The sequence below is a fragment of the Sceloporus occidentalis genome, unplaced genomic scaffold, assembly GCF_023333645.1.
Source record: "Sceloporus occidentalis isolate IW3139 unplaced genomic scaffold, rSceOcc1.0.p SCAF_7, whole genome shotgun sequence".
Lineage (NCBI taxonomy): Eukaryota > Metazoa > Chordata > Lepidosauria > Squamata > Phrynosomatidae > Sceloporus > Sceloporus occidentalis.
Window position 1 is genome coordinate 50,874,567 of NW_028316987.1, and position 25,236 is coordinate 50,899,802.

The 25,236-nt window shown below is 38.5% G+C and overlaps 1 protein-coding gene across 1 annotated transcript in view; it reads right to left on the reverse strand.

Moving 5' to 3' along the window:
- RARB (retinoic acid receptor beta) overlaps positions 1-25,236 on the reverse strand; it is a 399,083-nt gene that overhangs the window by 273,781 nt on the left and 100,066 nt on the right. The gene's annotated exons all lie outside the window — the stretch shown is intronic.

The following is a 25,236-nucleotide window of genomic DNA, read 5'->3' on the forward strand; positions in this document are numbered from 1 at the left end:
TCTCTAGGGCACTGCATTCCATTTCTTTCATTAAGATTTCTGCCCCACTGACCCAGCAATGGACAACATTTTGTGGCCACTGCACACATTCAGCACCCCACCGGGCTGGTTGAGTGAGACTCCCCCCCCCCTCCACAAAGTAGCCCCCTTCTCTTTTAAAGAATCTTTGTACTATAGTTTGGGAATGGTGCCATTTAGGGCTGGAAAAGATGGCCAGGAAGGGGCAGCTTGAAGCCGTCCCCACTGAAGACATTGTGGCCATGGCAACCACACACTGCACTCCCAATCCACCCTGAATTCAGCCCAAATAGGAGCGGAAAAGATCAGCTCCTATTTGGGCTGAGAAAGGGCTGCCTTTTCCAGCCCCACCACAACCCCTGGGTAGCTTCAAGCATGTATACCCCATGCCACTGGAGCACCTTGAAGCCACCCATGTCTGGACAGTCAGCCAGCTTCCAGAGACTTCGTAGCATGCAGCATGTAAATGCCGTGAACCCAAGACGCCTGGAAGCAGGCTTTAACGGGCCATCTGTTTTGATCTTTAGTCTATGCTGAAAAGGTGCAAGAACTCATTTCTAGATACTAGAAGCAGAAAGAATGGTAACAAAAGGCGTTGGTAAGCACTGTATTATAAATAAGTTTATAATTAAGTTTATAATATAATTAATACCTAGGACTACACCAATATGGGTCTAAATCAGAAAATTGTTGCAAAATTCAGTTCAGATGTTATAGCCACTAGCGTAAATAATAATGGTTCTTTTACAAAGTGCTCTTGTAAACCAAGCTGTTTTGGTTGTACTTATGTTAACTGAAGGATTTGTTTCTGAATTCCATTTCTTTAATCACAATAAAGTGATTAATAAGAAATAAGTGATAATGGGTAACTGCCAATAAACTGTTATTTAAAATGTTTACATTCACATAGTCATTGCTGTTCCTGTAAGAGGGTTGAAAGATTGTAATAATAAACAGACCTTTTAAAATATATATTAATAATCAATTTTTTTTAAAAAAAAAACAAGATTATTTTTAAGTCCTTAGTTTGAACAAGCCATCCCTGGATGCAGCACCTTTAAGACTAACTGGTTTTGATTCACTTCTTCAGATGCAGAGTGTCAAATGGACTACTCAATTCTCCACCCAAAGAAGTGGGTTTATATCCACAAAAGCTCACACCATTTTTGTTTAAAGCTAGTTTTAAAAGTGCTGCCACATTTTTTTCCTCCCCTTTCCTTCCTCCTCTTTATTCTTCCTGAAACAATAACCAAATTGAAGTGAGATGTGCATGCATACATACACACATGCAAACACAGTTTTTTTTTATAAAGGCCTTATAGAGCCATTATAGGGACAAATCTCTCAGTTTTTCCCTCTCTCTCCAACATTGTTAATTTCTCTTTTCCTTTCTCCTTTGAAGCATCAGTGAGGAACAGGAAATAGATTAGATAGCAGCAGGAACTCAAATGAGCAGTACTAGCAAATTAATGTGAATCTGCCTCCCTGCCTGCCATGTCACACAGATGTAAAGTACTCCTCAGTGAGGAAAAGTTAGAAAGACTATTAGCCATATTAACTTCAATAATACTATAAAACCCTTCACATTTATAGACATAACATTATCTTTCAGTGCCCAATAATTATGTAATAAATGTAGGCATATCTTTGAGATTAATGGAAGCCCACTAGATGTTCAGGTTATTCACTGCGATGGGCAGGGCAGTAAGAGTCATCTCATCGAAATGGCACAGAAGCAGTCTCATGAGTAAAGTCCAAAGCAAACACAAACATAGCCTAGAACTCCCAAGCAAAATCAATGTTGTCTTCAAAATATAATATCTGTGAAAACCAGTAGCCAACCAAGCCAAGCCCGGCACCCAGAAAACTTTGGTGACAATGGATCTACCATTCCTCAACAGGATAACCAAATAGTTCAGTCACATAAACAGGTACAGGTCTAGGTAGGCAAACAGGGAAAGTTCTAAAGGGTACAGGAATGCAAGAACATATTAAAAAAAGAACCGCATGGAGGATGAAACCAGGGAGTTTATCATACAGGCTCCTGGCACGGTTGGAGAACGGTCCAAAAGGGGACAGGAAGGGAACGGAATGAGTGGGGGATGCATTTTACTGCACACAGAAGTCCCTCGCTCGTTCTGTTCCCTTCCCTTCCATCCCCAATCTGTCCCCAGAGGACTGCGATTTTTGAGAACTGTTCTGAAACAGTTCTCAAAAATCGTCCCCTCTGGGATGGATGGGGAATGGAACGCAATGAGTGAGGGACTTCTGTGTGCAGGAAAATGCATCCCCCACTCATTCCCCACTTGTTCCAGGCCCCTTCCATTCCGTTCTCCTTCCGTGCCTCCTTCCATGGTGTAACAAACTCCCTTGTCTACTTGAAGAACATAAACTTAAGATGCAAAGCAAGTCTTGATCTCCCAGTTGCTGAGTCAGGGAAAATATGTTATTACAGTATTAAGACAACCACAGTACCAAAATTAGGACAATGGGTGAAATAATTCTGCTTGTAAGGAATAGAAATTAGTTTGGGGTAGAAGGATGTTTTGTAACCACTGCCCCATTTAGACATGCATTCCCCAAGATTAGAATGGATGAAAAGGCAAGAGTCTGTATAATGGACCTCTCTCCTTCTGCTATTGTTGCTCATCACTGAAGGCTTCCATGAGCTTCTTTATTTGTGTAAGGTTTGTGTAAGGTTGACCATGTAATTTTAAACTCCCATCTTTAAGGAATTTTAATCATGTGGGAAGAATACACTGGGAAGAAAAAGAGCTTGGAAATGCTATTGTTTAGACTATAGTTTCCAGAATCCCCAGCTACCATGACTCTCTCCTCTACAGTCTTGGTAGTTTCAGGATACTAGTTAGGGTCCATAAGAGAACTTTTTGTTACAAAAAAAGAGAAGGTGGGACCTTTTTTCTCCCCCCTGAATCAATTATAATCACACTGGGGTAAATTTCTGAATATGGCTATCATTTAATCAGACTCTGGGAATTTTACTGGGAATGGGGTAACAACATGACAGTGAAAGTAGTCTCTGTATCCAATGCAGTTACAGAAGAGATAAATGTGGCTTGTGACATTTAATCAATGAAACTTACACCAAGGTCACCTATATTGAACGATCCAGAACTCGAGAAATAAAATACACCTTATGAAACTATTGTACATTCAGCTGCATTTCTGTTAGCCACGAAGATGCAAGGCTCAGCAGAAATTACCAAAATGTGCATAGCCAGTGGCTTTTGCAGCTATTTCAAAGAGAGGAGAATTGTGCCTGGATTATTATGATCTGTGCAGGTGGCATCTTATATATTTGAATTTTTAAAATGTGGGTTCTTTTATTTTTCACATGTATTCTAAAGTATCTAGTAGTATGCTTTGAACTTGTGCTGTCAAAGCATAAAAAAGACAACTTGACTTATTTCAAGCCATATTATAACAAAAAAGTGCTTTTACAACTTCCATTTATTTGAGTAAGTCATCAGTGCACTAGTCTTAAAAAGAAAGGCTATCATGAAACAGTTCACGGTGGACTATCTTAGCCACATGCACGAGCCCCATTATTTCCTATAGGACTCAAGCATAGGCGGATTTTCCCTTACACGGAGGTATCCGGAACGAATCCCCCACGTAAAGGGAGGGCCCACTGTATTAGCTTTAGAACATAGCAGGAAAATGTATCAGCTAAAACAGCCTGCTATATGCCCTTTCCCTACATAGGTTTTTTTTGTTGCTTTCTTGTCAGTGAAAAATCCATATCTTGATGCCTAAGAACAAGTGAGCCCTATGCTATTTTATTTTATTAAGTTTCTCTATACTTTCATATAAATTATATAAAATCTCTCATGGAAAATAATATTACATTCAGAACCATCTTTGGTGCACTGGTGTGGAAAAGAATAGCTCATTGGCTGATGCTTAAGAACTGTATTAATTTAATTTAGTGTAATTTGCTGCCATCTATGCTGCTCTTCTTTCGTTTTCGCAGATATTTGCATAGACTCGTGCACATTTCTTACCATATTAATTTTAGTTCACATATTCCTATGACTCCTTAGAACCTGAATGTATACCTCCCCAGAATCACAGTAATACAGTGATGCAAGGGAACATTAGCCCAGTACCTTTGCTGCATCAAAGTGGATTGTGTATTAAATATTATGGCAGATAATTACACAAGCCTGTTCTCTGAAACTTCCAGAAAAATAGACGGCATGATTTCTATATGCAATTTATGTGCACAAACAAAACGTATTTAGACAACCATTACAATCTTTGTTATTGGTTGTTGTTTTTTTAAGTCATGTTTAGTTCAGTGAAATTTACTCTGGTGAATTTGTATGAATCTAACTGTAGAAGGTTATACCCAGTTGTTCAACACACCAGAACAGAAAACCACTCCCTCCAGCTTTGCCTTTTTGATAATTAAGTTCAGTCAAACAAGGCTGAGAAAAGCATTAGAAGACAAGGTCACCTTTTAAAATGCATTTTGAAACTTTTTAATTTAAAGAACCATTTGATAACATTCAGAGAAGTGCAAAACCCCAGTTAATAGTTAGGTTCCCGTCCTCATATTAGGCTGGGAGATGAGCGTCAGTTCATATAATAAAAATCTAATTCCCCAAGCATCTCTTAAATATAATTAATAATAACCATGAAGTGTAAGAATCAGGATGGTATCCTATTATTTGCAGAAAAAGAATATCTTTGTATACAAATAGCAAGGAATCAGCAATAGAAAACAGGTATTACTACCATATGCTTCTTCTAAGAAGTTGATCTAAGTTGCTCTATATCTGGCTAGCTACATAATCAGAATAATGGTCAGATCAGGGGTTGTCAGCTTATGGCCCTCCAGATTTTGCACTGCAAATCCCATCTGTGCTAACCATACTCAAGAAGGCAAGTTGGGTAAGATGGACTATTTCTTAGACATATGTCATATTGCCATCATTTAAATGGGGACAGTTTGCAATTTCTGTTTTTAAGTAGATGAAAATGAAGGACATTTTCTCACAAAATATAATGGTTACACAGAAACAGTTCTTAGAAGGCCTAAATACCATGAAGGCACCAGATGCTGATTGATCTTGGAAGATAAGCAGGGTCAGCACTGGTTAGTACTTGAATGGCAGACTGCCAATGAATAGCAGATGATATAGGCTATATTTCAGAGGAAAGAACAAGCAAAGCCATCTCTGAGTATTCCTTGTCTAATAAAACCCTATGAAATTCGTGGTTGGCATAAGTTGACAGGCAATTTTAAGGTACATACACTCACCAGTTCTTGACCCTCTAAATATTTAAACCACAATTGAATTTGTTACACCAAAGAACTTAAATCTGTGATTTAGAAAAAATACCAGTTCTCAATGGTTCAGGTGGTGGTGGTGGTGGTAGGGATTATGTTTAAGTTTAGTAAATCCATTCCCAGCCCAATGACTAAACAATTGTGGCTATCCAAATGCTCAAAAACATCTGGAGGGCCAGACTTGCCCACCCATGATCTAAATAAACATAAGCTTCTAGTAATATAATATCCCTGTTTTCTTTAAAAGATGCTGAATGTATTTAAAATATCCCACAAAGAAAATAAATCACGTTATTAAATGGTCCATGCTCCCCCTCTGATTCTTTGGGGTTATAGTCAGTTCTCATTGTACAAAGAAATACAACTAAATAAGCTAATTACCAAAAAGAAAGAAAGAAAGAAACATAGGGGAGCAGGTTGGCCTTCAGAGTGTTATGTTTCCTTTATTAGCATAAGTCTGTGAAGCTGAACAGAAAGAGCAATCTAATAACAAACATTCTTTGAAGGCTGTTCAGGGAGCAGGAGGACATCCAGTTATTGTTCAGCCCATCCCATTGGTCCATATATGGCTTGAAAGGGACAATAGAAGGAAACAGGAAACTGAATGGTCCATCTGCATTATCTTATTAGTGGCTAATGGATATCTGAGAGGAACACGCATCTAATTCTGCAAGCTCTGTACCAATCTCCTAAGTAATAACTCTTAATTAGCAGATTCTGTTTATAGATGAAACTTAACATATCCTTTTGTCTCCACAAGACGCAGGCATCTGGCGAGAGATGTGTGTTTCTCGAAGGAAAAAGAAGCTGGTTTTTGGCAAATAAATGTTACTACAGACAAATAAACAATCAAACTATCTGGCTGGTGGAGGGGGGAGTGTACATTTAAATGCAAAGTACAAAAGTAAAATATATTTTTCCAATGTCCAGCTTATGATTGGTACTTTTAGAATAACGTAACAATATATTTTGATAACATGTTTATATGTTAAAGACTTCTTATAAGCTGTGTCAGAAATTGGATCAAAACTTCTGATTTGGCATGAGCAAAAACATTCTTTCCCCCACCAAGTACAGTGATCTGCCAGGTTACATGGATTAAAACAGTAGGAATGTCTTTCACACAAGAAAAGCAGACGTCCATGTAAAACCTCAACTATTAAATTGTCAGTGTAACTGTTAAATTATCAGTATAAAATAATAAGTACTAAATAAGATACAGTAAATTTCTACAAGGATGTAAGAACTCTGACATTTTTGCAGAGGTTTAAGATGTGAAACATCTTTGCAGCTAACTAGTATTTATTTTTGACATTTGTTAAGGTGCTCTGTAGAGAGCCAGTATGGCATAGTGGTTTGAGTGTTGGGAACAACAACTGTGGAGACCAAGATTTGATTCCCAGCTCAGCCATGAAACCCACTGGATGACCTGGGCCAAGTAACATGCTCTCAGCCTCTGAGGAAGGCCATGGCAAATCTCTTCTGAATAAATCTTGCCAAGAAAATCCCATAACAGGTTCACCTTAGGCTCACCCTAAATTAGAAATGACGTGAAGGCACACAACACACACACACACACACAACACAACACACACACGGTGCTTTAAAAATTGCATACCTAAGATTACAAGCTTTCCAAGGAGCCTTATATTTCAAATTTCTTGGACCAAACAAAATGAAACACCAACAATCTGAAAGTCTAGCAAGAAGAATAACAGGAACAATGATACTAATATACTGTATCTGAGGTTTCTTTCCTTAGCTGTTCATTAGTAATATCTGAATACTTAACTTGCGTAGATGTAATGATGAGAGCATGAGAGCGTGCAGAAAAAGTATTTAATTGCTGTTAAATAAGAAGTGTATATGTGTATTAACAATAATTGTAGAATATGAATATTTTGATATAATGTTACACTGATTCTAGAATACAATGAAACTATTAAATTCCATGCCAATAAAGGTAAATCCAAGACAGCATTTTTATTTTCAAAATGGAGCAATTGCCCAAGTATGATGAATGGTGTTGCTAAGCCTGCCTCCTATACAGCTGGCGATATGTCTCTACCAAGACACAATTCTTCCCACAGTCCCATGTAGGACTAGTTCTCCATTGCTACATTATTCCAAGAATACAGTTGCTCAAGTTAACTTGCATATTTATTTGGTCACATATAAAGCCTCTAGTCTCCAGCCACATATGAAGAGAGAAATCCCAGAGGTACAAGCAGGATTCAGGAAAGGAAGACACACTAGGTACCAATATTGCAAGCATATGAGCGCACCAAGGAATTCCAAAAGAAAATCAATATGTGTTTCACAGACTATAGCAAAGCCTTTGACTGCATCAATCTTGAAAAGCTATGGAATGCTCTCAAAGACATGAGAATGCCAATACACATCTTAGTTCTGCTGAGAAATCTATTCTCAAGACAAGAGGCCACTGTCAGAACAGAACATGGAGAAACGTAATGTTTCCCAATAGGCAAAGGAGTCAGGTAAGGCTGTGTATTGACACTATATGTGTTCAACTTGTACACAGAAAATATCATCCGAAGAGCAGGACTAGACTCAGAAGAAGGAGGAATGAAGATAGGAGAAAGTAATATCAAAAATCTAAGATATGCGGACGACATAATATTAATAGTGGAAACAGCAGTGACAAGGAACAATTATTAAGGAAGGCCAAGAAAGAAAATGCAAAGACAGGCCTGCTGCTGAACATAAAGAAAACAAGAATAATGACCACGGAGGATGTACATAAATTCAAATAAGACAATGAGGAAATTGAAATAGTCAAAGATTTCTTGTATATGGGATCAAACATTGCCCAAAATGGAGACTGAAGTCAAGAGATAAGAAGAAGACTAGGAATGGGAAGGGCAGCCATGAAAGAACTAGAGAAGATCCTATAAAGATATACAACTGAGCACCAAAGTTAGAATCCCCAAGCCATAGTATTCCCAGTCACTATGTATGGATGTGAGAGCTGGACTGTGAAAAAAGCAGAGAAACTCAACCAATTTGAGATGTGGTGTTGGAGAAGAGTGCTAAGGATACAGTACCTTGGACAGCAAAAAGACAAACAAATGGGTCTTTGAAAAGATCAAGCCGGAAATCCTCCTAGTAGCCAACATGCTTAAATTGGGGCTATCGTACTTTGGCCATATCATGGGAAGGCATGATTCACTGGAAACTACAATAATGCTGGGAAAGGTTGAGGGTAGAAGAAGAAGAGGCAGACCACACACCAGATTGCTAGACTCAATTAGGGAAGACACAGGCATGAGTCTGCAGGAAATGATCAGAGCAGTGGAGGACATGGAGACTTAGAGATGTCTCATTCACAGGGTCGCCATAGGTCGAAGTCAACTCAAGGGTAGCAAACAACAACAAAACATACATACATGGCAAAACAGTCATCTGACAACTTCCAACTATATAGTACCTGCAGAAGCTTGACATATTAGTATTCAATAAGAAAAACAACCCATTTTCTCACTCAATAAACACAAGAACTTGCAATTTTATTTTACTTTTTGGGTCTATATCTAAAAATTGCTTACCCAGCACAACCAATATATACATGATAGTTATGGGAAGCATCACAGTACCAGGGCATTTGGCTTTCAGGAGAAATACTACTGCATAATCCATATTTCACTATCCATTAAGAAATGTCTATACATATTCCACTTCACCCAGCTCTTTCTATTTGCATTCCATATTTCTTTCATTAGTCACCCGCAGTCAGGATATTCTGGAAAGAAAAGATAAATGGACAGGTCAAGAGATGGGTTAACAATTTTACTGTTTGTAGAGCCCTGAGAAGCCAGATACAGAAAAATGAGATTGTGTTTACATAAAGGATAAGTGGTGGATTTCCTGTGCAGTCACTTCCCAAATACTCTGCAAAGGGAATGCAAGAGAGTTCAGGCAATTATGGAAAATAGAGATGTTTTACATGTCTTATACAAAATGTTACAATTATACCCTATAGCTGCAATTATGTGCACTGTCTTGCACATTCATCCTACTGAAGTTGATGCCTTAAGATAGTCTAAATGTATTTTCTGAACTGTGGCCTTTAAGAGTTTGAGTGGTATCTTTAAAAAGGCAACTCTTTGGCAATTCAGTTTTACCATCTTTGGAATGGCATGTAAATCAATGTCAAGCTGTGAGCTGTGTGCCTGATGATATAACCATATGCAGGGATACTCACAGACCCACTTAGCTCATGTGCTCAGTTTGTATGCATGAATTGCTTAGAGCTGCTAGTAAAGGCTGTATGGCAATTAAAAACACATCAAGGTTTATCAGCAACATGGCTCAAAAGACCAACCTTGGGACTGCATCCTATCATTCTACCTATTCAATTTATATGTAGAACATATTGTAAGAAAAAGGAGGCTTGGACACTGAAGAAGTGAAAATAGGAGGAAGGAATACCAAAATCTAAGATACGCAGACAACACTGTAATACTGGCAGAAAATCTCACAGATCTGGAACAACTAATAAGGAAGATCAGGGAAGAAAGTGCAGAGGCAGGCTTACTGCTGAACAGTAAATTCCTGTTTTTGAAAAGCTGGGGGGAAGCCCAGAGAAGCCCTGCTTGCATATGGGCTGCCTACTGCCCAGCTACAGAGCAGTGCAATAGGATCCATTTTTGAATATTAGATCCCACGTCTATCCTGGTGGGACTTTGCTATGTGATAATCCCCACTGTGTTGTGGTAGAGTGACACTGGGATTACTGCACAGAAGATCTAGTCTAAGAAAATCCTTCAGAAAACAGCATTGATGGCTGAATTCCAAGTATATGATAACCATGAATTCCAGTTCATGTCATGGTTTAAGGTACCACAACAAAATTTTGTAACTGTAGCTCAGCTTAATCTGGTGTGCCTGAAAACTGAAATTACCACATTTAAGTAATCAATGGCCAAACATTTGCTAGAGGTTATTGCTGAAGTTTCGACCTTACATTAAAATGCTAAGGAGAGAGTCCACTGGCTTGCTGGAAAATTATTAAATTTCTCCATTTCATTTCTATTTTCATTTTTCCCCATCTCCCTCCTCTTTCCTCTTTTATTATTTTACCTAACTATTAATTTCCTCTACCTCTGATCCATGCTTTATTCTCTCCCTCTTCTCACAATCCCTCATAACTACACTATTGTTGCTGCATGCCTTCAAGTCATTTCCCATTTACAGTGAACCCGAGGTGAATCCATTACAGAATTTTCTTGCTAAAATGTGTTCAGAGGTATTGCTGTCCTCCTCTTCTGAGGCTGAGAGTGTGACATGCTGGAGGTCACCCTGTGGTCTCCATGGCCATGTGGGCATTTGAATTCTGGTCTCCCAGAGTCCTAATCCAACACTCAAATCACTCCACCGTACTGGATGTCTGCCTCCCTCATAACTGGCTGCCTCCACCAAATCTGTGACTCTTATTCTATACGTATTTTGAAAAGAGTGAGTCTACTTCAGGGGTGGGCAGGTTCATATTATCCATATGTTTTTGGATTGTAGCTTCTATCAGTCCTAGCCACAACAGCCAATAAGGAGATATTATAGGAATGCCACAATCTGCCCACTACTAGTCTAGTTAATGAATCATATAACAATTATTTCAAATGTTAATATGTAAAGAATTATTTCTCATAAAATCTTGAGCATATAGAGCTCCCTCTTCTAGTTGCTATTCCATATCTATTTATCATAATTGGTATTGAATGTGCAATCCTTTCAGTCTTCCTGGTTCTAGTCCTTCATTTATTAGCTCATGCACCTTTCATTCTATATAATAATTCCACAGTGGCAGTCAGAGATACCAAGTGAGCTAGAGGCAACTGTGCATTTATTTATCTTAAAGACTCTATTCTGTCTCTAGTTTCTTGTCAAAGGAGCAATAAGGAAGTAACATTAGAAAAGAACAACCATTAACTTGAAGGAAAGAAAATTATACAATGACTTGGAGGGTAAAATAGCAATTTAATAGTCAATATTTTGCCTAACAGGCAATAAAGCAATTGCTACATTACACTAAGATAATTTATTACTTTTCAATTGTCTGCAACTGTTGAACCTATCACTTATGGTATAAAGACATAAGTGCCATAGAGGCATGTTTTATTTTTAGCTTTTATTTGTTTTATCTTAAATCACAGCTCTGCAGCCCATCTCTACAGTCTAAGAGTTCATCTAAATCTTAGTTGACGTCATGGGTACTGCCAGAACACAGCATAATCCGGTGACTACTGGAGGTCAACAACTCTGACTTAAATCATTACTATGTCTGGCCACCCCACCTTTAAAAAAGTCCCCTATCTCCACCTCCAAATTCTCTCTGTCTTCTCCAGTTCTTAATACAATTACTAGCATTCTTAATAGGAAGTAAAAGAGAAGGGAAAAACAAATAAAAGAAAATAGTAATATTCATACTAGATTTATGTTACAGTATTTAGGTTTCTTCTTATTGCTCATAGGCACATAATTTTTTTCTTTGTAAAAAAAAGAATTTACAGACCATTTCCAATGGGAGACACATTCCTTCATTTTGCCTCATTTCCCCTTTAAAGTTTGACCAGCTTGGTAATGCACAGCAAGAATAATTTTAGTTCAGTTATGAGCATCAAGATGAACACATTGAATATGAAGGGGAAGAAAAGTTAAGACAGAAGCTGTAAAAATGCAACTGCAATGACAAAACTGCTAGAATATGGTAATGTTGATGGGAACCTACAATAAACCAATATCAAGCTAGAGAGCTCTGAACCTAGAACTAGAAAGCTCTGAACTGAAGTACTGTGTAAAATATACATTGTCAAGGTCTCGTACTGTAGGTTCCAGCACTCCTCACTAATGGCTATGCTTGTTAGCCTAATGGGAACTGCAATCCAACAAAACCTGTAATGCTGAATGATTTCCAGTCCTGGATTATCTGAAAGATGGAAGGGTGTTGGTGGAATGACACTGTGGAGGTAAAGCTGCAGCAAACACAAACCGAACAGCCGTACTATAACTTGTCTTGCGTTCTTGAATCTCAGGATTGCATCCTGACCCAAATACCTCCCACTGGTTCCTGTGATTTTTGTTTAAGCACTACCTGGCCCTGAACCATATTGCCTCACTCTTGACCTGAAGATAGTTGATGCTTTGGAAAATAAGTGAAATACACTACTTGCCTCTGATCTGACTAAGACTAGTCACCTATGTATATGGGCAAAACAACCTATGTGTATCACAAAGGCCAGAAAGTATAAATAGTCATTGCTCATATACATTCTAAGGTCAAAGCTACATATGATGGAGGGTATCTGTGATCAGATTTCTAAATGATGTTAGAAAACAAAGGCTGATTTTTTTTTCCCTGTGCATATGCAATATCAATAGCAGCTTCATTTGTATACCACTTCATACTGAACTAAGCAGTCTCTAAGCAGAATTAGCTTACAGTAATTACAACTGTAAGCTAATTGCCCCCAACAAGCTGGGTATTTTTTAGTGACCTCGGAAGAATGCCAGGCTGAGTCGAACTTGAACCCTGACTAGTACTGAACTCGCAACCTTATGGTTTTGAGTGAGTGGCTGCAGTACAGGCATTTAACTACTGCACCACCAGGGCTCCAAGTGGCCCCAAACCGATTTGTCACAACAATGCCAGAAGCATAAGCATTTAACCCTTTCCCCAATCAAAATTTTTCCTCTGCCTGTACACACTGAACTCTTGAAGTTGTTAAGAAAAATAATCAGACTCAAGAGCTTTGATCAAGAAAACAGAACAAGAAGACTAAGTTCTCAAAAATCAGTTCACTAGATCCTTTTCATAGACTTATTTTTACATTTTATAAGTGGAGAAAATATCAATTGTAACAGAGTATTTTGACATCAATGATAGTCATAAGTCCTATGCAATCTAGTTAGGTACAGAGCTGTGCTCTCTAGCCTGATACCTTCTGGCATTGCTGTCCGTCCACTGAGGTGGGCATCCTGATTTTGTGATTTAGACCTGCAGGGGTCAAAATCACACGAGGAAATTGGGCAGGCTTCAAAAAGTATCCAAAGCTTTCATCCCAACACAGGACAAATAGTGGAGTATCTTATGGGCATGAAATAGTGGCCAATGAGCATGGTCCTACTCTCCCCCACACGTGATAATTCCCTGAGGGCTGAATGACCTAATAGAGGTTTAGATTACAGCAAAAGATTGCTATATGTGCACATTCTAGCAGTTCGACTGGAATGTTGTCTGTTCCTAGTGATTTATTCTTCTCAATTTCTCTGAGTGCTGCTTCCACCTTGCTTTCTAAAATTTGGGTTTCATCTTCATGTTTATTCCATGTGACTTTCATTTTTTCATCTCTTTTCTATAGTTCTTCTTTCTGTCTATTGCTTCCATCAGTTTTATTATTATTATCTTTTGTAGGTATAGTATGTTCTTCTTAGAGAAAAAGACAAATAAATGGGTCCTTGAACAGATCAAGCCTGAACTCTCCCTGAGATTGTTATCATGGCCACATGAGAAATCATGACTCATTAGAAAAGACAATAATGCTAGGAGAGGTAGGAGGCAGTAGAAAGCGAGTAAGACCTCATGCCAGATGGACAGACTCAATCAGGGAGGTCACCAGCTTGAATCTGCAGAGCAGTGGAGGATGCAGGGACCTGGAGATGTTTCATCCACAGGGTCATCATGAGTTAAGGTTGACTCCAAGGCAGTTAAAAATAAAAACAAAAGATTACTGTACCTACATAGAAATTACACAGTGGCTATCTGAAAAACTTTCCTTTCAAATGAAAATCAACAAAGGACATAAAACCAGGGAAACATTCCAGGAAGAAAGGCAGATTTCAATTGAATATATCCACAAACAAGGACAACTGCAGCCCCAACCTTGACAACACATTTTTGGTGAGACTCAATTGATATCCTCCCCTTTACATAACGGACCTAGAACACCACTGATAATATGGCGATGATTATGATGATTATGAAGTGACTCTTTGTATTTTGGGTTTGCGTTTTACTGTTATAATTTATATAATAAATTAATTAAACAATAAACAAACAAAAAGAAATTACACAATTTCCTCCAAGACTACCCAGAAAGTGTGGCCAATCTTAGATTTTGCCCATAAATAAGGATATTTGAGAACAAAATGAAATACAACATCCACAAAAGAGTGATACTTTTATTGCCCATCCAAAATGCACAAAACACATAATGCAAGCTTTCAGAGCTCCACTGGCTTCTTTCTTAAACCTCCAATTTGAGATTGACAGATTAACTGTTATAACTCACCCCTTAGACAACTCAGATAAAGAGAGGGAGATTGCCAGGACTCCGCAGCTCCTGATAATGGAGCTCCCTCATAGTCCAGGGAGCTGGGAGCTGAGGCAGTGAGGGAATCTGATCCTCAGCAAGAGATTGTGCAGCCTGATGGCAGGATGTCCTCATCCTTTGTTGAGCTAAGAAAAGTGAAATGCTAATCCCAACTACTTTTAAGTAGTAGATCCTGACCTAATTAGACACCCAATGCCATGAAAGAGCTACCCATAAATATCCCAGCAGCTACCTCACAGCTTTGGTGCTGACAACCATCTTATCTTGTTGACTGGCAGTACTCTCTAGTGTTCCTGTTTTCGTGATGGACTGCCTACTTTCTGATGACTCAGTTTACTTCTTGCTGCCCTTGTGCATCTGTACTACTGATCTGCTGCAGTGATTTCTGGACCAGGTAATGACCACCCTCATGCTTCTCCCTTAATTTTGCTCAGATAATCTGTGACTAACCTCAACAGAACTAAATAACCCACAACTCTTGTATTCTGGCCACCTGCTTCCTTGGGCACTTGCTGACTGATGTACTAACTGCTTTTTCAATTGGTGTAGCTCAAATTAAATGTGATTAATCCACATTCAGGTTGTCATATTTCAGCCACATCCTGAACAGAGATTATTCATTAGGAAAGACAGTAACGCTTGGAAAGGTGGAAAGCTGTAGAAAGAGAGGAAGACTACATACGAAATGGACTCAACCAAGAATGCTACGGCCATGAACCTGCAGGACCTGAGCAGGGCAGCTGAGGACAAGGGGGACTTGAAGGTGTCTCATTCACAGGGTTGCCATGAGTCGAAGCTGACTCAAGAGCAGTTAATAACAATAACAATATCTGGTATAATGAAGAAAAAATACATTGTAGAAAAGCAGGGTACAAATGTATCCTGTGACCAGATTTTTTATCCAGCAATGTACAGTGAACCTCACCAACAGGTCTTAACTAGTGAACATTTAGTGCTAATATGCCTATCAACTGCACTGTTGCTTTCTTTTCATTCAGCATATAGTTCTTTGTATGGATGCTTTCTAGGACAATTGCAACTAGTCACATTCTCAACAGGGCAAGGCATGTGTACATACACTCTCACACACATACACTTTCCAGCACTGAGTAGTTTCAATCTGTCATCTTGGTCACCTCCTCATGTCCCCAAAATCAAATCCTACCCCACTGGGGGCCATGTTTTTTGTAGCTGTGCTAGTCCCCCCCTTTTTAAATATAAATTTGGAAATGTAACTTTTAAATTGCATTTCCCAAAATTTAGTTATCACAAGTGAGTCACACTTAAACACCGAGGCTTCAACATCTGCTCAAGGATGTTGGGCACTGATATCCCTTCTGGATTGAAGTCCCTAATTAGATGGATTATTTTCATGTTCCCCTATGCTTTAGACCAATTTCTTTTCTCTGGAGGTGTTAGTGGGTGTCTGTTATCTCACAACTGTCCATTCTGCTACATCCTTGAGCAGATGTTGAAGCCTCGGTGTTTAAGTGTAACTCACTTATGATAACTAAATTTGGGGAAATGCAATTTTAAAAAGTGGTGGGGAATTGCACAGAATGAAAACATGAATCTCTCAAAAAATATAGTTTGTGCATGTTTTGTATTTTGACATAATCCAAACTGAAAATTATATGAGTTTACAGAAAACACTAATATTGCCTTTAAAGGGGGAAGGGGGAGCAAAAGAAAAAAAGGGGGGAGGCCAAGCTCGTGGTCTAGAACCTTTTGGGACAGTAATCTTCAGCAATGAATATTATTCATGAATGCATTTAGCAAAACACGGACATACATAGAGGAAAAGAGAGAATTCATAATAACTACCTAGTGGTCCCTTAGCTTAGTTAATCCACAGTAATATTAGGATGATACCAATAAATGAAAAGTATTGATCTAATTAAGAGTATTATTTTATATTTATAGTAGCAAAAGTTATAGCAGAATGGACAGGTCTTAACTAACTCTCATACACTTTGGTCTAATAAAGCAATAAAAATAATTCAGTTTTCTTATCTGTTTTTCATGACAAGCAAAGGGTAAAGACTATATGTAGGATTTAGGGAAACAGAACAATGAAAGTAAAAGGTTTCTAATGCAGAAGGCTGAAGGACACTAAAAGCAAGAGAAAGAGGAAAAACTACCAATAGGGATTAGAGAGCACAGAACAATCTACTGTAGATAAGATCTAAACATAGTAGCATGCACACAATTACCCATGAGACAACTTTAAATTTTCATTCTTTTTATCTTCACATATAGATAATACTCTAGATACATCTTAAAACAAACTCTCTGAAAAGAAGCAGAACTGCGCACTCAGTAGATAAAAGATTAGTAAAAAGATGCTAAACACCATTATTACTTAACTTCATATAATATGTCAAACTGCTGGAAGATATTATCTACTACTTCAGTATTGCAGACTAGCATTATTTAGTAACATCCTTTTGGGAGACAAGATACTAGACATGTATGCCTCTAGCACACAATAGCAGACTTTTTAAAAAAGGGTTTTTAAGTGGGTTTTGATACAAACTGAGTATCTCCAACCCCAACCCTTCTTTTTATGTTTTTAACTGCCCCTGGGTTGGATCCGATTTATGGCAACCCTGTGGATGAGAGACCAAGTTCCCCTATTCTCCACTGTTCTGCTTAGGTCCTGCAGATGAGGCCCATGGCTTCCCTGACTGAGTCTAGACATCTGGCATGAGGTCTTACTTCCCTTCTACTGCTTTATAACCAACCTGGCATTATTGTCTTTTTTAATGAATCATGTCTTCTTATGATGTGGCCAAAGTATAGCAGCCTCAATTTCATAATCTTCCAGGAAGAGTTCAGGTTTGATTTGTTCTAGGACCCATTTGTTTGCCTTTTTGGTTGTCCATGGTATCCTCAGCAGTCTTCTCCAGCATCACATCTCAAATGAGGAGCCCTGGTGGCGCAGTGGTTAAATTTTTATTTAGAGTATTTATACCCCACTCTTCAGCCAAAGGCTCTCAGAGTGGCTTACAATTTAGAAAAAAATTAGACAGTTCCTTGCCATCAGGCTTTCAATCTAAAAAGACATGACACAAAAGGACAAGGGAATGGTGGTGCCTGTACTGCAACCACTCACTCATAAACCATAAGGTGTGAGTTCAATACCAGCGAGGGGCTCAAAGTCCATTCAGCCTGGCATTTGAACTTTTCAATAACTTGCCTTAGTAACTGTTTCAAGCCTCTGATATTTTCCACTAATATTATGATGTCATCTGCATATCTTAGATTGTTGATGTTCCTTCCTATCTTTGCTCCTCTATCTTCTAATCTAAACCTGGTCTTCGTATGATATATTCTGCATAAGCCGAACAAAAAGGGTAGCCTACCAAATATTGTCCCCACATCCTTCCCGAAACTAAAGCATATAAAATCCTAATAATGGTTGACTCAATAATATATGGGCCCTTTCACAGTGCACAGTTGTAACACTATGATTCCACTTAACAGCCATGGCAAGATCCTATGGAATCCTAAACCCTTATCATATGGAGGTGCTACCATTGCTAAAATGTTGGTAAAACGTTCCTGAAGTGTTCCTGAAGCATGATGGTGAGATAGCCAGTCACGCTTCTAAACTGTCCTTGAGGCATCCCACTTTTCTCCCATCCTCAAAGCGTTTCCAACCCTTCTTTTGATGTTTTTAACTGCCCCTGAGTTGGATCCGATTTCTTCAAAAACAGGAACTTCCACATGTCTACATGTGGTTACGTATGGAGCACATTTCATCATGGTGGTACTAAATTATCTCCTTTTAAACTGTACTCATTCTACATACAAGTATTTTCAGAAATCACCCAAATTGCTTACTACCAATGTTTTATTAATAGTAATCATAACAGTTAAATTACATGAAATAATCTTTAGTTTACCAGCATCAAATTCTGTTGACTTTTTAAAGCTGGGGAGTACAGAGGGAGGGAGCATTCAAAAAAACAATGTTGCAGGCTTCATAGCTACAACATGCTTCCTGTCATACTGGGGTTAGAAATAGCAGTGCTTTCAAAGACTACCATATAATAAAACTCGTGGTTTGCATTTAGATTACATTTGATTTCTCTATGTGGAAAATACACGCTCTAATTTTCCTCTTATTGTACAAGCGATCATACTGAGCACACAGAATTGTTGATGACACCAAATGTAAGGCAGGCATGACTTGTTTTATAGTAATAATGCTTGCAACTCTGGCTGTGATTTTATGAGCCAAATATACCAAAGCCAAGTATTAAAAGTCAGCAAGAGCTGAAGGGACAAAACAGAAGGTGAAAGTGCAACATGGAGCTATGGGAACAAGTTTAAAGGAGAAATGCTGCATTAAGGTGATTTTGCAAATTGCACGTTCAGCTTTTCTACAACTTGTATGGAAGCAATATACTAATACCAAAAGGTAAGGAAAAGAAATGTTCCCGTGTTAAAATATTTCTATTATATTTACCATTTAAACTCTGCAGTACTATCTGCTATAGTCATTTCAGCGTGGGGACAGATCATCCATCACTTTGTTTTCTTACTTAATACCTTTTTAAAATAAATATACTGGGGCAAAGCACTCATTTTGCTGGTGTATTTTTACAATATGTCTCTTAGAAGCCAGATTGCACATTTAGGATCTTATTAGCTGTTTGAAAAAATGAGGCTGCACTGCACCACCATCTCCACAGGGATATTCTGTGAAGTAGAAACTGTGAAGCAAGCCATTCTCCTTTTTCAAGAATAGAAAGAAAATGGAATTCCACAATAACAAACTGAGCAGAGGCCTCATTACCATGAAAAAGAGTGCAACCATTTATACAATGTGATTTTTTAATGTCATCATATTAACAAATGGTTGTTTATTAACAGTGATTTACCAAATGAAAGGACCTAGGCTCTAGCTGCACCATGCATGAGAAGCAGGTTATGAAACTAATACGAACAGCTACAGCAATATATTGACTACAGAACTTTAGAACTCCATCAGAAAACCTGATTAGAGTGCTCAGTAAGAACAAGTATACCCTTTATTTTACTTAAACCTGGTCCATAGTGTTCTTCATTTTTATTTTTACAGTATTTTAGTATTTCAGGGCTATGTATGGTCACTTATTCTAACAAGACTGCAAAAATAAAAAATTATAAATAAAAACTGTAATGCTCAACCGATTAAAGAGGAAAGTTGTTGCCTGCCAGGTGATCTCCTCTAAGAAGTTCTCCCACAGTCAGAGGGCCAGTGTAGAAAAAGCCTCTTTGCTATACCTTTGATAAATAAGACAGGTTTTCATGATCTCAAAGCAAAGTAGATTGATATTGGATATGAGGATGCTCCCAAGTGGGCTAGGGTTTTAAAAGTAACCTCTCATTGAGCACTCCAAACATTCTGTTACTTGCTTACATTTGGCCACATCTGTCAATGCTCTGGCAGCAGCATTCTGAACCATGTGACTAGGTCAGAATATTTCTAAATATTTTTCTAAAAGGTAGCCCGTGTATGATGTGTTACAGTAATCCAACTGGGAGTTTATTAGGGTGTACATCACTGCAATCAGACTATCCCCGGCGACAGATGGTAAAGCAGATGAATATGGCCAATAACCTGTTTACTGTCCTAGTTTTGATGCAGATATTGCTGCACCTGAGGGAAAGATATGTTCATTCTTCTCCTACCTGGCAGACTAGTATCAGAAGGTGGTACTGGGGCCACAACTCTGCCCGTGGCAAGTATGCTAGGGGGTCCCACAAGGTTAAAGTTCATCCATTGTATTTTAACATTTATGTGAAACCATTGGGAAGTCTCATTCAGGCATGTAAAGTTTGTTGTTTTCACTATCCTAATGTTGCCCATCTTTCTCATTTTTTGTTATCCAATTCAGGTGAGATGGTGGATCTTCTGAGCCAGTGTCTATAATGAATAACAGCTCTGACATAACAGTTTCATAAACTGAAACTGTCCTATGAAGGTTCTGTGATTAGATGGTTCCTCTCTTCTGATAGGTGTTCAAACTGTTCTGGATAAAGCTGTACACCTCCTGAATGAATCAAATATATAATCTTTTATATATTTTATATATTTGGGGGGTAGGATGTCATTCAGTTCCAATGGTAAGGAATACCTTCACCAGTTTAAACTGGTGTGCCAGCTGTGGCCATTCCTTGACAGAGATAGCATGGTTACAGTTAGTTATGCTCTGTTTAAATCTACAATTAACTTATCAGCATCTATAACCGACTGATGTAACATGTATGAGGAGATGTCTCTGCAATGGATTAGAAATGTCAGCAAAGTCATAATATAGCTTACTGGCTCATGACTGAAACCACTTTGTGTTAGAATGGAAATAACTGATTAGTTTTTTTGTGTGTGATCCTTTTCTGAGCACGATTCAAAATGCCAGTACTTACTTTTAACACCCTTTATGACATAGAACCCAGATTTCAAAATACATTATACCTTACCACCCAAATCATACCAAAACATCTACTTTTGTAAGCTCTTCTCCAGATGATTAAGAAGATAACAGACATACAGACACACCAGGGACGTAGCTAGGATTTTAGGAAGGGGGGTCCAGACTAAGTGCCACCATTATAATGGGACTTGGGCGCGGTGGCACAGCAGCACACACCATTTATTTTTCTAATGGAAGGGGGGGTCCGGACCCCAAGAACCCCCCCCCCCTTGGCTATGTCCCTGGACACACCCCAGCAGCATGGGTTCATTTCTGGAAGTCTATCCCCAGAAAGGCCCAACTAGTGCCAACTTTGTTATCATTGGCCGTATCCACACTGCAGAAATAATCTGCTTTGAAATTGCTTTAACTGCCATGGCTCAAGTTCAGGGATTTGTTTTCTTTGGTCCACGACATTCTTTCCTATTTTTTTTTTTGAATATTTTAGTATATTTCCTTTTTAAACATACTGTTGCATTTTACTGCAACAGTATCTTTCTTCAAAATCCATTCAGAAATTCTGCTGAACACGAAATGGTTCTATATAAATCATTTAAGTCCTTCTTGTCCTTTGATAGTTGAGTAGGCTTTGCTGTATATCCAGTAGATTAGGCTTTGCCATAGAACCACTGGCACTGGGCTGTTTGTATGCCAGTGGAACAGATTGTATTTTCCAGCATCAGTCAGAGTATCCCAGCTTCTCTAGTTAGAACTGTGGCTAATGGCTATTTGGGAAAGAACCTCCCTCCTCCTGTCCAGATGTTATTCCATCAGTCAGTCGCATGGGCAATGTACACCCTACATATAGAGTGCATTGGCATGCTGAGTGATACATTGGCAAAGCATAATCATGGAGGCCCCCCATACATGTTCCCTTCACCACATCCCCCCCCCCCCCAAATTGGACTGTCTGGTTCCCATTAGGTTCCTTGATTTTCTTTATAGAAATAAGTTGCACAGAACCTAGTATCTGAATGGAGTTTCAGCACTTATTATCTCTACAGTGTAGATGAATGCTAAATTTCTTTATCCTATTCCCCTACAAACCTTGTACTGGATGGGTTTCCTATTGTTCTGCATTTTGCTTCCAGACATCTATCGGATAAATGTTGTTATTTGAAAAATCTTTTAAAAAGATATTCAAAGAGAGGTCTGTGTTAGTCTGTTATAGCATTAAAAAATAAACACATCTAGTAGCACCTTTGAGATTAATTGGGAAAAAGCAATTTCTTGGATAAGCTTTTGTGAACTACCTTTGCACCTGATGAAGTGGACTGCTGTCAACCAATGCATGTGTGAGAAATATATTTTTCCCAGTTAGCCTCAAAGGTGCTACTACTGTATATACTCATGTATAAGTCTAGAAATTTTAGTCAAAAAACTGACCCAAAAAAACTGAGTCGACTTATCCATGGGTCAATACTGCACTTTAACTCTTATTTAAAAAAGGAACAACTCCTGGTGAAAGGCATAAATGTAATCTGTCTTAGAAGAACTGACCCCCCCCCCCTCTATTCTCTCATCCTTTATTTTGAGCAGAAACTGTTATGGCTTTTATAAGTTCTTGGGCATTGTTTTCCTTTGCTTCATCCTTTAGATCCTTTGTTATCCATGGGTCTTATCAAAATCCATAATTTTGGCCCCCAAACGTACCCTCGACTTATACATGAGGTCGACTTATAGTCGAGTATATACGGTAGATTCCTTTATGTGCATTTAAAATCATTAAAACAATTTATTTACAAAATTGATACCCTGCCTTTTTGTTAAAAAATGGGCATTCAAAACAGCTAAGAATGGTAATGGCAAATAAAAGTGTACTCACTCAAAAAATTTTTTAAAAGGTTAAAAGCCCAAGAAGCAAAGCAGAGTGGTGTCAAGGAGCAGCCTCTGGCTACTCCAATGGTGACTGAACCCCAAGTGATGCGGGACTGCGGTGACCACACAGCCCGCTCTTAAAGCAGGCCATGCTGCGATCCCCGATGAGCCACCAGCAAGAACAGTTTTTTACTACCCCTTTTGCCAGTGGCTTCAGGCTGTTTTAGGCGACCTTGGAGCAGTTTCTGGATGCTCTGAGGACACGTGTCATCTGCATATTACACCCTCAAAGCGGCAAGAAGCCACTTCTTTTGGCCCATCTGTTTCAGGCCATAGATTGGGAAAGTTATTTATTGAAGTATATTCCCCAGGATTTTGCAGTCAGCATGGCCACTGGCCAGTGAATGCTACTGGACATAATAAGTGAGAAGCTCTGAAAGTTTTAATCTAAAAAGCTTAAGGTCCAGAAATCATGCCTAAGCCTAGAAGCAGATGAAAGGCCCTCCCTCCATCCCAACCATCAGTGCCCTGGCCACAGAGGGAGCAAAGAACTGGCAGTATCTGCTGGACTTTATCCACTGTTATATTCCCTCTTCTTATGTGCCATATCTCTAGGCAGGAAACTGTCAGATTAACAAACTGCAAGCCACTCTGAGAGCCTTTGTGGCTGAAGAGCTGGAGAAAATATTCTAAGTAAATAAATAAAAGGTACCTTTTTCCAAGGACAGTTAAAACAATTCCATGTAAAAAAAAAACACACACAAATGAAAAGGGAACAATAACACTCAAACAAAGCCCTGCTCAATGACAACCTAGTTCAGGTACCAAAGACTGGTAGGAAAAGAAACTTCAAGGTCTTTGACTAGGGTTGCTTTGGATTAAATGTACAATGTCAATTCTTGTTTTGGTTTTGTTTGTTTTTTGTTGTTGTTTTTAAACTGAAATGCTGAAAGCAAACAACAAACCCTGCAAAGTTCTCAGAATAAGCATATCTCCAAGCAGGTGCCTTTGTGTGCCTCTGTATGTCCCTGAGAAAACCAGAGAGGTTTTAACACATTTAAGAGAATGGTAACTTTTCAGTGGTTACAATAAATGTGTTGAGATGAAAGAGATTCGTGCTTCAATAACTCTGAAGAGAAATATGTTTGCAGGCAACACAGTAGAGGAACTTCTCAAAGGTCTGTAACAGCAGATACCCCAGAAATGCCAACAGAAATAGAGGGGAATGTTTAATTCAACTGTATGAGTAGTTAAAAACGAAAACTAAATCTATAAGACACTAATTAGAACCCAACGCCTTTAAATAAAACATCTTTGCCTTGCACGTGTATGCTAACCATCAATCCATCAGATCACATAATTAAAGTTGTTTTGTTGGATGCAGGGATATAAGGAAGGGATAAATTAAACTCATTAGGAGTGCCAAAAGGAACTGATTTGAAAATTCACATAAGAACCTGATTAAAAAACTTTGCTGAAGAGAAAGAAAATGGCATTTATAAGCCATAAATACTTTCTTTGGATAGCCTAACATCCCAGTCAGAGCATAGTTTCTGTGAATAACATCTGCTCATGTGCTACAAACATACCAGTGTTCTTCAAGACATACAATATCTACATTCATCTCTTTTGTCCACAAGTATAGATCTAACTGCTATCACACAGATCTTATTCGATCTGGTTTAAGTACTGCAGATATTGTAACATGCTCTATGCCACACTGGACTACCATCTCTACATGACTGTTACTACACATTGCAAATGTCATCAGAAGCTGTGCTTCAAATCCTTTTGATGGGAATGTTCAACAGGACCTTTTAATTTATGGCAACCAATTTGAAGAAGTTCTATCACAGAAGGCCTATATAGATCCTCTTTATCAGTGTTCCTCAGCATACTGTCAAAACCTTGTCTTTATATTTATGTTTATACTCATTTACCATGTTGGCCATACAACAAAATACAAAATCCACAAATGAGTGATACCTTTATTGGCCAACCAAAATGCAGAAAATGCATTATGCAATCTTTTGAAGTTTCACTGGCTTCTTCACCAGGCAAAGGAGTTAAAAATCATATGGGGGGTGGGGGGGGGTGAAGACAATAGGGTCACAGGCCTGCATTCTGTCTCAGATGTTATTCTGTTGTCACTTAAGATAGTACTGAGGGATTTCAGTGCATTTTATATGATTTTGCACTGTTAAGTTTGAACTTTTAAAGTGTTGTATATAACTAATTTTAATTACACTAGTAATTAAAATTAGTTATATAC